At 40.4% G+C, this 10,877-nt stretch overlaps 1 non-coding gene across 1 annotated transcript; it reads left to right on the forward strand.

The window, feature by feature from the left end:
- Positions 1 to 2,637: 2,637 nt before the first annotated feature.
- LOC141634804 (small nucleolar RNA R71) lies at positions 2,638 to 2,744 on the forward strand. The gene has a single exon (XR_012539525.1). It is a non-coding gene; the product is annotated as a small nucleolar RNA R71 (small nucleolar RNA).
- The last annotated feature ends 8,133 nt before the right edge of the window (positions 2,745 to 10,877 follow it).

Here is a 10,877-nt window from a genome sequence, read left to right on the forward strand (position 1 = left end):
TTTCTCAACCAAAAAGACGGGCATCTTCTCTTGCAGGACGGGCGTCTTTCTGAGGACGGGCGGATTCTTTTGCAGGACGCCCGGATTTGCTAACAGTCCCAAAATTTTAAAAATTCAGCTCAGAGGGACGGGCGTTTTGTGACAAATACGCCCGGGTTGCCTGAAGACGGGCGGATTCCCTTGAAAATGCTCGGATTCTGCCCCTTTTACCCGGATTCAGTTCCATCCGTGTACTTGCATATCCCGTGTCATTTTTCATTCTTCAAAATCTCGTGTTCTTCATTGTGGGGGCACTACTAAGGCATGGATAGCCTAGGCAATTGCTATCGCCACACTAAGCTAAAGCACTACACATCAATTGAATTCATTAGTCCCTCCCTCACTTCTCTCAAAAATGATAATTATCTTAATCAAGGCATTAAAATTCAAAAATGACAAAAATGCAATACAAGAATTAAAATGCGAATTAGGGAGTTAGAAATATTTACAAATGGTGGTTTAGGGAGGACTCCACCAAACTCTCATCCTTAGTGAGATGTCATGGGGGCATGTCCAAGGTGTTGTTGATGTTGCTCAACACCTTGAAGAAGTAATCAAAAGCTTGTTCATTGTCATGATAAAGATCTTCAATAGATCTTTGCCCTTGTTGTCGGTCTTGATCGATAGCATTACCAATATAGGGATTGAAAATCCCTTCAAACACAAACTTCATCTACTTGATCACTAAAGATCTCTTGAGTTGATAGAGACAATTCTCCCATTTTATTTTCTTGGCCAATGAGGCCATCTTCTTCATTGCTTGACTTTGGTGAGCTTTTCAAGCTCTCTTTGTTACAATTCACTTGCTCTTTGAATGGAGCATCTTCAATTTTCTTCTTCCATTGGAGTTCCGACTTCTTCCTATCATCCTTCCAGCTATAATGATCAATCATAAAACATGGTTCATGTAAACGGGGAGCTCTCATGGTCTTGTCAAGATTGAAAGTTATACTCTCATCTCCCACTTGTAGAGTGAGCTCTCCATGTTTTACATCAATCACCGCACCCGCGGTGTGTAAGAAAGGTCTTCCTAGAATGATTGGAATGTTGGAGTCTTCTTCCATTTCAACAATGACAAAGTCCACCGGAATGAAAAATTTCCCAATTCGTACGGGAACATCTTCCCATATCCCTAATGGTGTCTTCGTCGATCTATCGGCCATTTGGAGTGTGATATTGGTGCATTTAAACTCTCCCATCCCCAACCTTTTACTCACCGAGTACGGCATAATACTCACACTAGCCCCTAGATCACATAAGGCTTTGTTGATCGTGGTGTCGCCAATGGTACACGGTATTGAGAAGCTTCCCGGATCCTTGAGTTTTGGAGGTGAACTCCCTTGAAGTATTGCACTACTCACCTTAGTGAAGGCGATAGTCTCAAGCTTCCGGATCGACTTCTTCTTTGTGAGGATGTCTTTCATGTATTTCGCATAGGCCGGCACGTGATTGATTAGTTCCGTGAAAGGAATTGAGACTTCCAAATTCTTCACAATTTCCATAAATTTTCCAAGTTGGTCATCAAATTTGGGCTTGGCTTGACGACTTGGAAAAGGAAGTCTAATCACAATGGGCTCCTTCTCCTTGACCTTGTCTTCATTTTTCTTTTAAATTTCTTCTTTTGATGGTTCTCCATCCTTGGAGTTTTGCATATTTTCTTCCTTGTTACTAGCTTCCACAACTTCATCCTCAACTTGCTTCTTCGGTGCTTCATACCTTGTATCACTTCTCAAGTGAATGGCACTAACCGTTTCATGTCTTGGGGGATTACTTTGAGGTGGTAATTGCCCCTTTTGTCTTTGTGAGCTTGAAGATGCTAGTTGAGTCAATTAGGTTTCCAACATTTTGGTGTGAGCTAGGATGTTGTTGATGGTGGTTTCCTTTGCTTGACTATCCTTTTGCATTTGAGTGAAAAACTCTTGTTGATTCTTTTGCATTTGAAGGACTGCTTTTTGAACATCAAAACCTTGGTCATTTTGTTGATTGTATAGAGATTGATTTTGGCAACCTTGGTTTTGGTTGTAAAAGGGTCTTTGATTTTGGTTTCTCATGGGAGGTGGGGTGTATGTTGTTTGAGGGTTTTGAACATTTTGGCTTTTGTATGAGAGATTTGGATGGAATTTGGTGTTTTCATTGTAATAGTTGGAATAAGGGGTACCACTCTTGTATGCTTGGAAAGCATTCACTTGTTCATTTGTTCCCCTACATTCACTTGGGTCATGTCCCAAAGTTCCACAATTTTCACATATCCCACTTGGGATTGATGAAGATGCCGTCATGGCATTAACATGATGCTTTGGTGATTTTGAGGCTTCTTCAAGTCTAGCCATAGCTTTTTCAAACTTCAAATTGATGGTATCAATGTGAGCACTAAGTTGAGCACCCAATTGAGTAACGGAGTCCACTTCATGCTTTCCTCCTCTAATAGCCTTGCGAGGTCTACTATATTGTGAGTTATGGACCGCCATTTCCTCAATTTTGTTCCAAGTTTGATTGTCTTCAACTTCGGTGAACATTCCATTTGATCCCATGTTGAGAATGTTCCTTGAATCTTCATATAGACCGTTCCAAAATTGTTGTACCAAGAACCACTCGCTAAGTCCATGGTGAGGACATGAGCGACAAATTCCTTTGAACCGCTCCCAAGCTTCATACAAAGATTCTTAATCCCTTTGCTTAAAACCCGTAATTTGAGCTCTTAGCATGTTAGTCTTTTCCGGTGGATAGAACTTTTTGTAGAAAGCTAGAGCCAACTTCTTCCAAGAATCAATTCCGAGAGTGGCCTTATCAAGGCCCTTCAACCATTGTTTCGCGGTGCCAATTAGAGAAAAAGAAAATAAGACCCATCGAATTTGGTCTTGATTACACCGGTTTGAGAAATCGCATCACAATAGTCACAAAAGGTCTCTAAATGAGAGTGAGGGTCTTCACTAGGCATCCCCCCAAATTGGCTTCTTTCGACTAATTGGATAAATGCGGATTTGGCAATAAAATTTTCGGTTAGATGTTGTGGTGTGGGAGTACCATTGGGTAGGTTCTCCTCGGTGGGTACGGAATGTGATGAAAACTTAGGCATTGTGGGTTGATTTTGTGTTGTATTTTGTGTTGGGTTCTCCTCACCTTCTCTTGCAAAAGGGTTGATGAACTCAATAGTTGGTTGAATATCTACAACCTCGCCAATACCTCTCAAATTTCTCCTAGCAAGTCTTCTATTGGTTGTCAAAGTTCTTTTAATTTCACGATCAAAGGGTAACAAGTCACCTTGTGACCTTCTAGACATGCAAAATATCAAACAACTCGAAAACAATTAGAACAAACCTTGAGGAGTTTTACTTCCCCAAGGCAAATAAAGACACTCAATATAAGAAAATCTAAATCAAGTTAACACCGTCCCTGGCAACGGCGCCATTTTTGGCCGGACTAAATCTTTTCGGTAACTTGTCGTTAGGAGCACCTAGACCAAAACACAATTTATAGCTTCTCATACAACTCTACAATTAGTAAAGAGGCAAGTAAAGGTCGGATCCCAAGGGACGGGAATTGAGATGAGATTTCTATTGCAACTAGCGGTGTCTTAGGGGTGTCACAATTGGGTTGATGTAGAAGGTCACTAAACTAAATAGTAATGAAAGTAAACAAGCAAGATGAATTAAAAGGATTGTAAACAATTGATAAAAGACACTAGGGTATCATGGGGTCATAGGGGATTCATGGGAATTGATCATACAAACATGTTCTCAAATTATAAGCAAGCAATTATTGTTGTGATGGATTGAGTTGGGTTATATCTTACAATCTTAGGAAAGTTTGGGTCCCGGGGCCGAATCGATTAGATTGTACAACACCTACAAGTCGACTTAGTCTTCCCTACTCAACAGCATGCATGGTCTAATGAGACTCGAGTTGGTTTATGTCTTACAAGTCTCATTGAAAAGATAGGTGATGGGAAAAAAATGAAAGGATTCATAGGCTCGCATTTCATCAAACATAACATGTGCATGAGTTGAGATCAAAACAAGCAAGCAAATAAACCATGAAAGCATATTAATTTAAGCATGAATCATTCCCCATGTTGGTTTTCCCTAATTACCCATTAACCCTAGCTAAGGAACTAATCACTCATTATCATGTTGAACATGCTAGCAAGGTTGTCAATCATACCAACAAAGTGAAACATGATGAATAAATGAAAGTAATTAGCAATAATTAAAAAGGGATTAAGAGAATTATACCTACTAATGATTCCAATAATAAAGCAAAGAATAAAAGAAGTACTTGATGCTTGATTGAGAGGTTGTCAATCTCCCAATAATAACCCAAATAATCTTCAATTACCCAAAATAAAGGATGAACAAAAGAGAGATTAAGGAAATAAAACTTGTATTAAAACTTGATTAATTGTTGATTACAAGATTAAAGAGAGATTTGATTGATATTAACTACACTAAAGATTGCTAAGAAGAACATGCTCCTCTAATTAGACTAATGGGGTATTTATAGTGGGGATTAGGTGTAGGAATTAGGGTTAACTAAGGGCTTAAATGACGATTAAGTCTCTACTTAAGGAAACGCTGGTATTTTTGGAAGGATGGGCATCTTTCTTGAAGCTTGAAGAAACGAAATTGTCTGCCTGGGAATCCGTGCGTCTCTAGCACGGGACGGCCGGATTCGTGGGTCTCTGCCCGGGCGTCTTGGGGAGAAGACGGGCGTCTTCTGGGGTTGCTGCCCGGGCGTCTTGGAGTGAATACGCACGGATTGTGAAGGTGGAGGACGGGCGTCTTCAGGACAATCCGCACGGATTGCTGGACAGTCTAATTTCTTCTTCTTTTCTTCCCTTTTCTTCATAAAATCTTTGGGGATTTCCTCGGGGCTGCAAGGATCTTTTCTCATCATTGCCCATCTACTATAGTATGTACAAAGGCCTTCTAATCTTGTCTCTCCTTGATGCTTGGTCATTTGAATTTAATCAATTTAGTCTCGTTTTGCCATGAAAATGCAAGGGTTGCACTCCTTTCCTACCAAGGACACAAAACCTAAAAGAATATGCAAAACAAAGAACTAAAGACAATAAATGACCCAAATATGCACTAAAAAGCATGGGAACAAGGCTAATTCGGGAACTAAATATGCTCTAATTATGGTCACATCACAGATGTAACCATACCACTAATACTCAACTACTAGCAACGGCCTCCTATAACCACATCTTATACTTCCTCACAACTACATATCAATCTGGTCTCTATAAAATCAACCTCTTTAGAATGGCTATCTTTCCTGCTTATCATCACCCTTAACCACTAGTGACAACACCTCAACACTACCATTGTTCGTATATCAAACCTCTTACACTCATCTCTAAATATCACGGTTTCTTTCCCATCTTTGGTTAAAATCCCAAATATCGAACATTAAGTCTATCAACAGAAATTACCTGAACATTCATCCCAATTCTGTCTTTAATTGTATCGTCACCTAACTCACCACCAAAATCTCGTACCTTGCAAATACTCAACCAACTTTTTACTCCTCTTAATTTCTCGAAACTCATGGCGAACATGTCGTCCTGAAGCTCCTATATAACCATTAACTCACATCCTCATGATAGTATCATACATCTCGACGATTCCTTACTTCCATATCACATAACTCCGGTCAACATTCTCCTAGTTTACTCCCCTCATTCTTTTCCTTTTATACTCGACAAAATCAATTAACAATTCAAATCCTTATTCCTTCTACTTAACTCTTTAGTGCTCCAGTTACCTTCTCATTGCTCCAAAACTCACATCCCTTTATTTCATATCAGTACCATCTCACTTTTTCTTACCATGAATCTTCTCTCATCATGCTATCACTCACACTTGTCACCAATCCGTCCATACAAGCAGAGTTTTTTTTTTTCCGCCTCTAGAAACCAAAACTCATTTCATACCGTTAATTGTCCAAGGAAATCACACATTAGTTTCATCTCTTGATATTACAAATTCCCAAACTCGGCCACTATCTACACATCGCGGCATAACTCGATCTCACTATACACCATTCGTTTCCATACCTCTATAACGACCTTCCATCAATTATAACCTTAACCAACACAATCCTAACCATCTCCCTCCATAAATCTTCATACATCCCAATTTGCCACTATTTGCATCCCTCATTTCAATCTTTTCATTCTCACATTCCCTAAACTTACATCACTCCTTGCTCATATACACTTACCTTTACATTACTCAAATTCGTGATTATATCAATCACCACATCTCACAAAACATTTTCCATGTCTCGATAAGCTCATCCGTCTTCCTTTCTTTTTCCACTATTCATCACAACCACATATAACTCATGTCCTCTCCACCAAACTCATACCCATTATAAGGTGTCACTCCCCTTATCATAATATTGGGTAACTTACACATCAGGACCAACACATATGTAAAACAATGCATAAAGAAGCAAAAGGACAACTTTCAGTTAAACATGATATGCGACGAAGTCAAAAGATAAGCATATGACCCAAAACAGGGGTCACTAGATCGAGTACAGCCTATTCGATCGAGTAGGTGAAGGTCAGAAGCACGTAAAATAAATTACCAGGGCTACTCGATCGAGTAACAAGAAGTGCACCCGATCTAGTAAGGGCCACTCGATCGAGTACCCTACGCAGTTCTCAGCACTGTCCAATTTTCGTAAAACGGTCATATCTTACTCATTTCTTGGTCATTTTGGGCGTGTGACCTATCGTTTTAATCGTAAAAGAACAATCTATAACCTCAAATTAGAATCACATCAAAATCATATATACATCTCAAGTTATAGTAGTTTAAAGACAACTCCTCTATAATTGAACAACATAACTATTTGATTTTCCCTTTCAAACAACTTAAATATCAACAAAGTGAACAAAAGAGACTTGATACTTGTAAACCATTATCCCTAACCAAATGTTACTATCTACCAAAAGCCAAATAATAACATCTATCGTCCTCATATAACATTCAACTTATCAATCATGTACTACCCGCATGCTTTAACTTTATAACTTTTCGTAAAACAAAAAATACTTATACATTACAAATCCTATTCCCATGTTACTAATACAACAATATTACAACTTCACTTCATCACCTAAACATATTCTTAATCACGAAATTCATATTCTCATGCAATTGTCACTCCATCTTTTCCAATCAATTCATCCATTTCAACCACATTCTTCATCCAACATGTGCATATGAAACAACAGTAAAAAAGTATATAACTTTATTATATACTTTACGCAAACAAAATCATGTATAATCATATCACATCCCCTAATCTCATGTTACTAAGATTGCCACATTATAAATCAGTTCCACCATACAACATGATCATCCACAACATATTACTACGTACATCTTCTTCACTTTTTTCCACCATATTCACCAGTCCACCACAATCATTCATCCAACATTTCTATACAACATATCATCCAACATACGTAATAGAATATTAGTAAACACATAGCGATCCCATGACACCCCCTAGTGACCGGTTCAAAGTTGTAGGGCGAGATCGCGACTTTAGGACGTCTCCCAAGCCTTTGCAGTAGCTCCTAACAACTCCTACCCGGGTTAATTTTATTTTGACTCTCTACATTCATTGGGTTCATTAGTTACAGGTTCCAAAATCGTCGCTCTGATACCACTTTGTAACACCTCCATACTCCAAGTGCCTTACCAGGACCACTTAAAGCATGAGAATGCTACCATCTCGGTTACCCGAGGCAATGTATATCAAATAGACAATAAAGAAACATACTTTATTAAATATGTTTAAATTGAAACAAGTCCAAAACCAGAACTGATAAAGTAAAATACAACTATTCCCAAAAATACTAATCCAAATCATGTAAATGAATGTTTAAGACGCAGCGGAAGACTTCTAGACATCTCGTGGCAACTCAACCCAGCTATCCCATGTGCATCATCTCATACCTGCTCAATAACTGCTCACCATCCCCGAATGGATCACCACAGTTTCAAAATATTTAAACCGGGGTCAGTTACTGTTTACATAAAACAATACAACAAAAGCAATACAACAATCATCCAATTTAATCATCCAATCTCCATCAAAATTTCACACACCTGACTACACACTAAGGTGTGTAGTCCTGTCAGAATACCCATCACAACAAGTATTCCACACCGCCAGTGGGGGACCGCAGCCGTTCCTACCTAAGCCCCGCTCATCTCATCCGAGCGATAACCCATGTTCCTTAATGTGCACATCCCCTCTGCGACGGGTTCCACAGAGGGCGAATCAAGGGCGTGAAGCCACTCCCGCAAGTGACTCCACTCAGCCGAGGACGCACCTCGAGAACCACAGACAAACAATCACAGCCATACACAAAACCAACAATCACCAATTCCAATACGATATAGACAAATGTTAATAATCAACAACCACCAACAATCCATCAACCAAACAACATGTATGTAACCAATAACTGAGTAGGAAATCCTACCTAGAATAGCAATCACCAAGATCGTCACAATCAGCTAATCAATATCGTTCTTTAATGAAATCACATCCTATCAAACATACAATCATACAATCACTATCTAATAAACACAATACTCCGAAAACCCCCAATTTACCCAATTAGGGTTTCAACCAAAATCAATGAAACAACATAAAATACTAGGATCTTACCCACAATACGATGGTCTCAACGGCATAAAGAACACAACGATCCGACGACTCTAGCCCTTAGGATTTGATAGCAATGAGAGAGATAGAGAGAGAAAGTGAGAGAGAGAGAAGCAACATAACTTTGTTTTATCTTTGTGAAGTTTAGAAAAGTGTAAAAATGAAAAGAAACTGACGGATTAAGTTTATATATCTTTCTCACGTTGCTATCAAAACTCGTCAAAAACAACCCGTAAAACCAACTTACTCGATCGAGTGACCCTTACTCGATCAAGTCCCCAACTTACTCGATCGAGTACCCATCAGCAGAACACTGTTTCGTAAAACAAACATACTTACTCGACATAGTAAGCCCCACTTGATAGAGTACCCAAAGACATAGAAAATCGTGGTATTACATTTTCACAAACAGAACTGGTGCTCCCCATGGTGATACACTAGGTCTAATGTATCCCCTCTCAATCAGATCATCCAACTGTTTCTTCAGCTCCTCCAACTCCTTAGGACCCGTGTGGTACGGGGCCTTAGAGATTGGTCCTGTCCCTGGTTTCAACTCAACACTGAAATCTATCTCCCTCTTCGCTGGCAAACCCGGTATCTCCTCTGGGAAAACATCTGGAAACTCTCCCACCACTGGTATCTGCTCAACTGTCGGACTCTCCATACTATGGTCTCTCACATGGCATAAGATCAACGGACACCCCTTCCTCAGATAAGACTTCAAGGTCACTGCTGCAATTAACTTGACTTAGGGTTTGACAACAAACCCACGATAAGACACACTAATCCCCTTAGGACCTCTTAAAGAAACTCTGTTTTGATGACAGTCTATCTTAACCTTATACTTACCCAACCAGTCCATACCAACTATCATATCAAAACCATCTAAGGCAAACTCTAACAAGTCCACTGGTAGGTCAACCTGCCCAACTATCATAGACACACCTCTATACAATCGCCCACAAGATACAGACTCACCTGACGGTATAAAAACTTCCTCTTTTACATACTCATACTCACTCAAACCCAAAAGCTTAGCATGACTCGATGATACAAACGACTGCAACACCCCTGAATCAAACAAAACAAAGGTAAAGAATCCATTAACAAGAAAAGTACCAATGATAACGTGAGCATCATCCTCAGCTGCTTTCTTATCCATCATGAACATCTTACCACTGGTCTTCTGTCCACCTCTTTGGACAGTACTAGCTGAAGTAGACGGCTTAGCAGCCGACCCCTAGTTGTTGTTGTTCGTCGCCGGTCGCTGTTATGAATTACCGCCATTGCGGTTAGCCCCACCATTGTTGTTACTCTGTCCACCCTGATTATTCCACGACCCAGCCAGTCTGTTACTAGAATAGCTTTGAGATGGACCCTGAGAGAAACTCCCCTGTGAGTGCCTCTGAAAACCCCTGCACATAGCACTGGTGCACTCATGTCTCTTGTGGCCCACACCGCCACAGTTATAGCAAGATAAAATCTCAGCTGCCACTACTACCACCACGGCCACGCCCGTAAGAATCTCCACCACTGAACCCCGACCCCGAAGAGTAAGCTCTCACTTGGTTATGGCCGCCTCTCTTGTAACTAGACTGACCACCACCCTCACTCTCAGCCTTCCTCTTCTTAGAGGCTCTCTCTTGGTTCTCCTTAGTCATCTCTACCAACCTCTCAGCTCTCCCAGGATACTCATATACTTCCTTAACATCAGTAAGGACCCCTACCGGCAACTTCTCTATGATCTTGGGTGTCAACCCCTTCTCAAATCTCAATGCCAAGTTCTCTTGGCTCAGCCCCATATCCTCTGCGTACCTAGACTTCTCGTTGAACTTATGATAATACTCAGCAACTGTCATATCAGAAGTCGCCTTGAAGTCATCAAACTCCTAAACTCCTCTCTCAGCTTACTACGCACATGCTCCGGCACAAACTCTCGCCTCCTAGCCCTCTTAAACTCATCCCAAAGTATAGCAGGTAACCCCTGTTTCACATACAAGTCCAGAGCACTCACCTTAACCTCATCCCACCACTCTCTGGCTGCTTCCCTCAAGTAGAACGCGGCTTGTTCCACCCGAAGTTCCTCTGGGCAATGAACCAAATTGAGTATGTTCTCCATCTCTCTATGCCAATTATCCAGC

This window comes from Silene latifolia, chromosome Y (assembly GCF_048544455.1).
Source record: "Silene latifolia isolate original U9 population chromosome Y, ASM4854445v1, whole genome shotgun sequence".
Classification (NCBI taxonomy): domain Eukaryota; kingdom Viridiplantae; phylum Streptophyta; class Magnoliopsida; order Caryophyllales; family Caryophyllaceae; genus Silene; species Silene latifolia.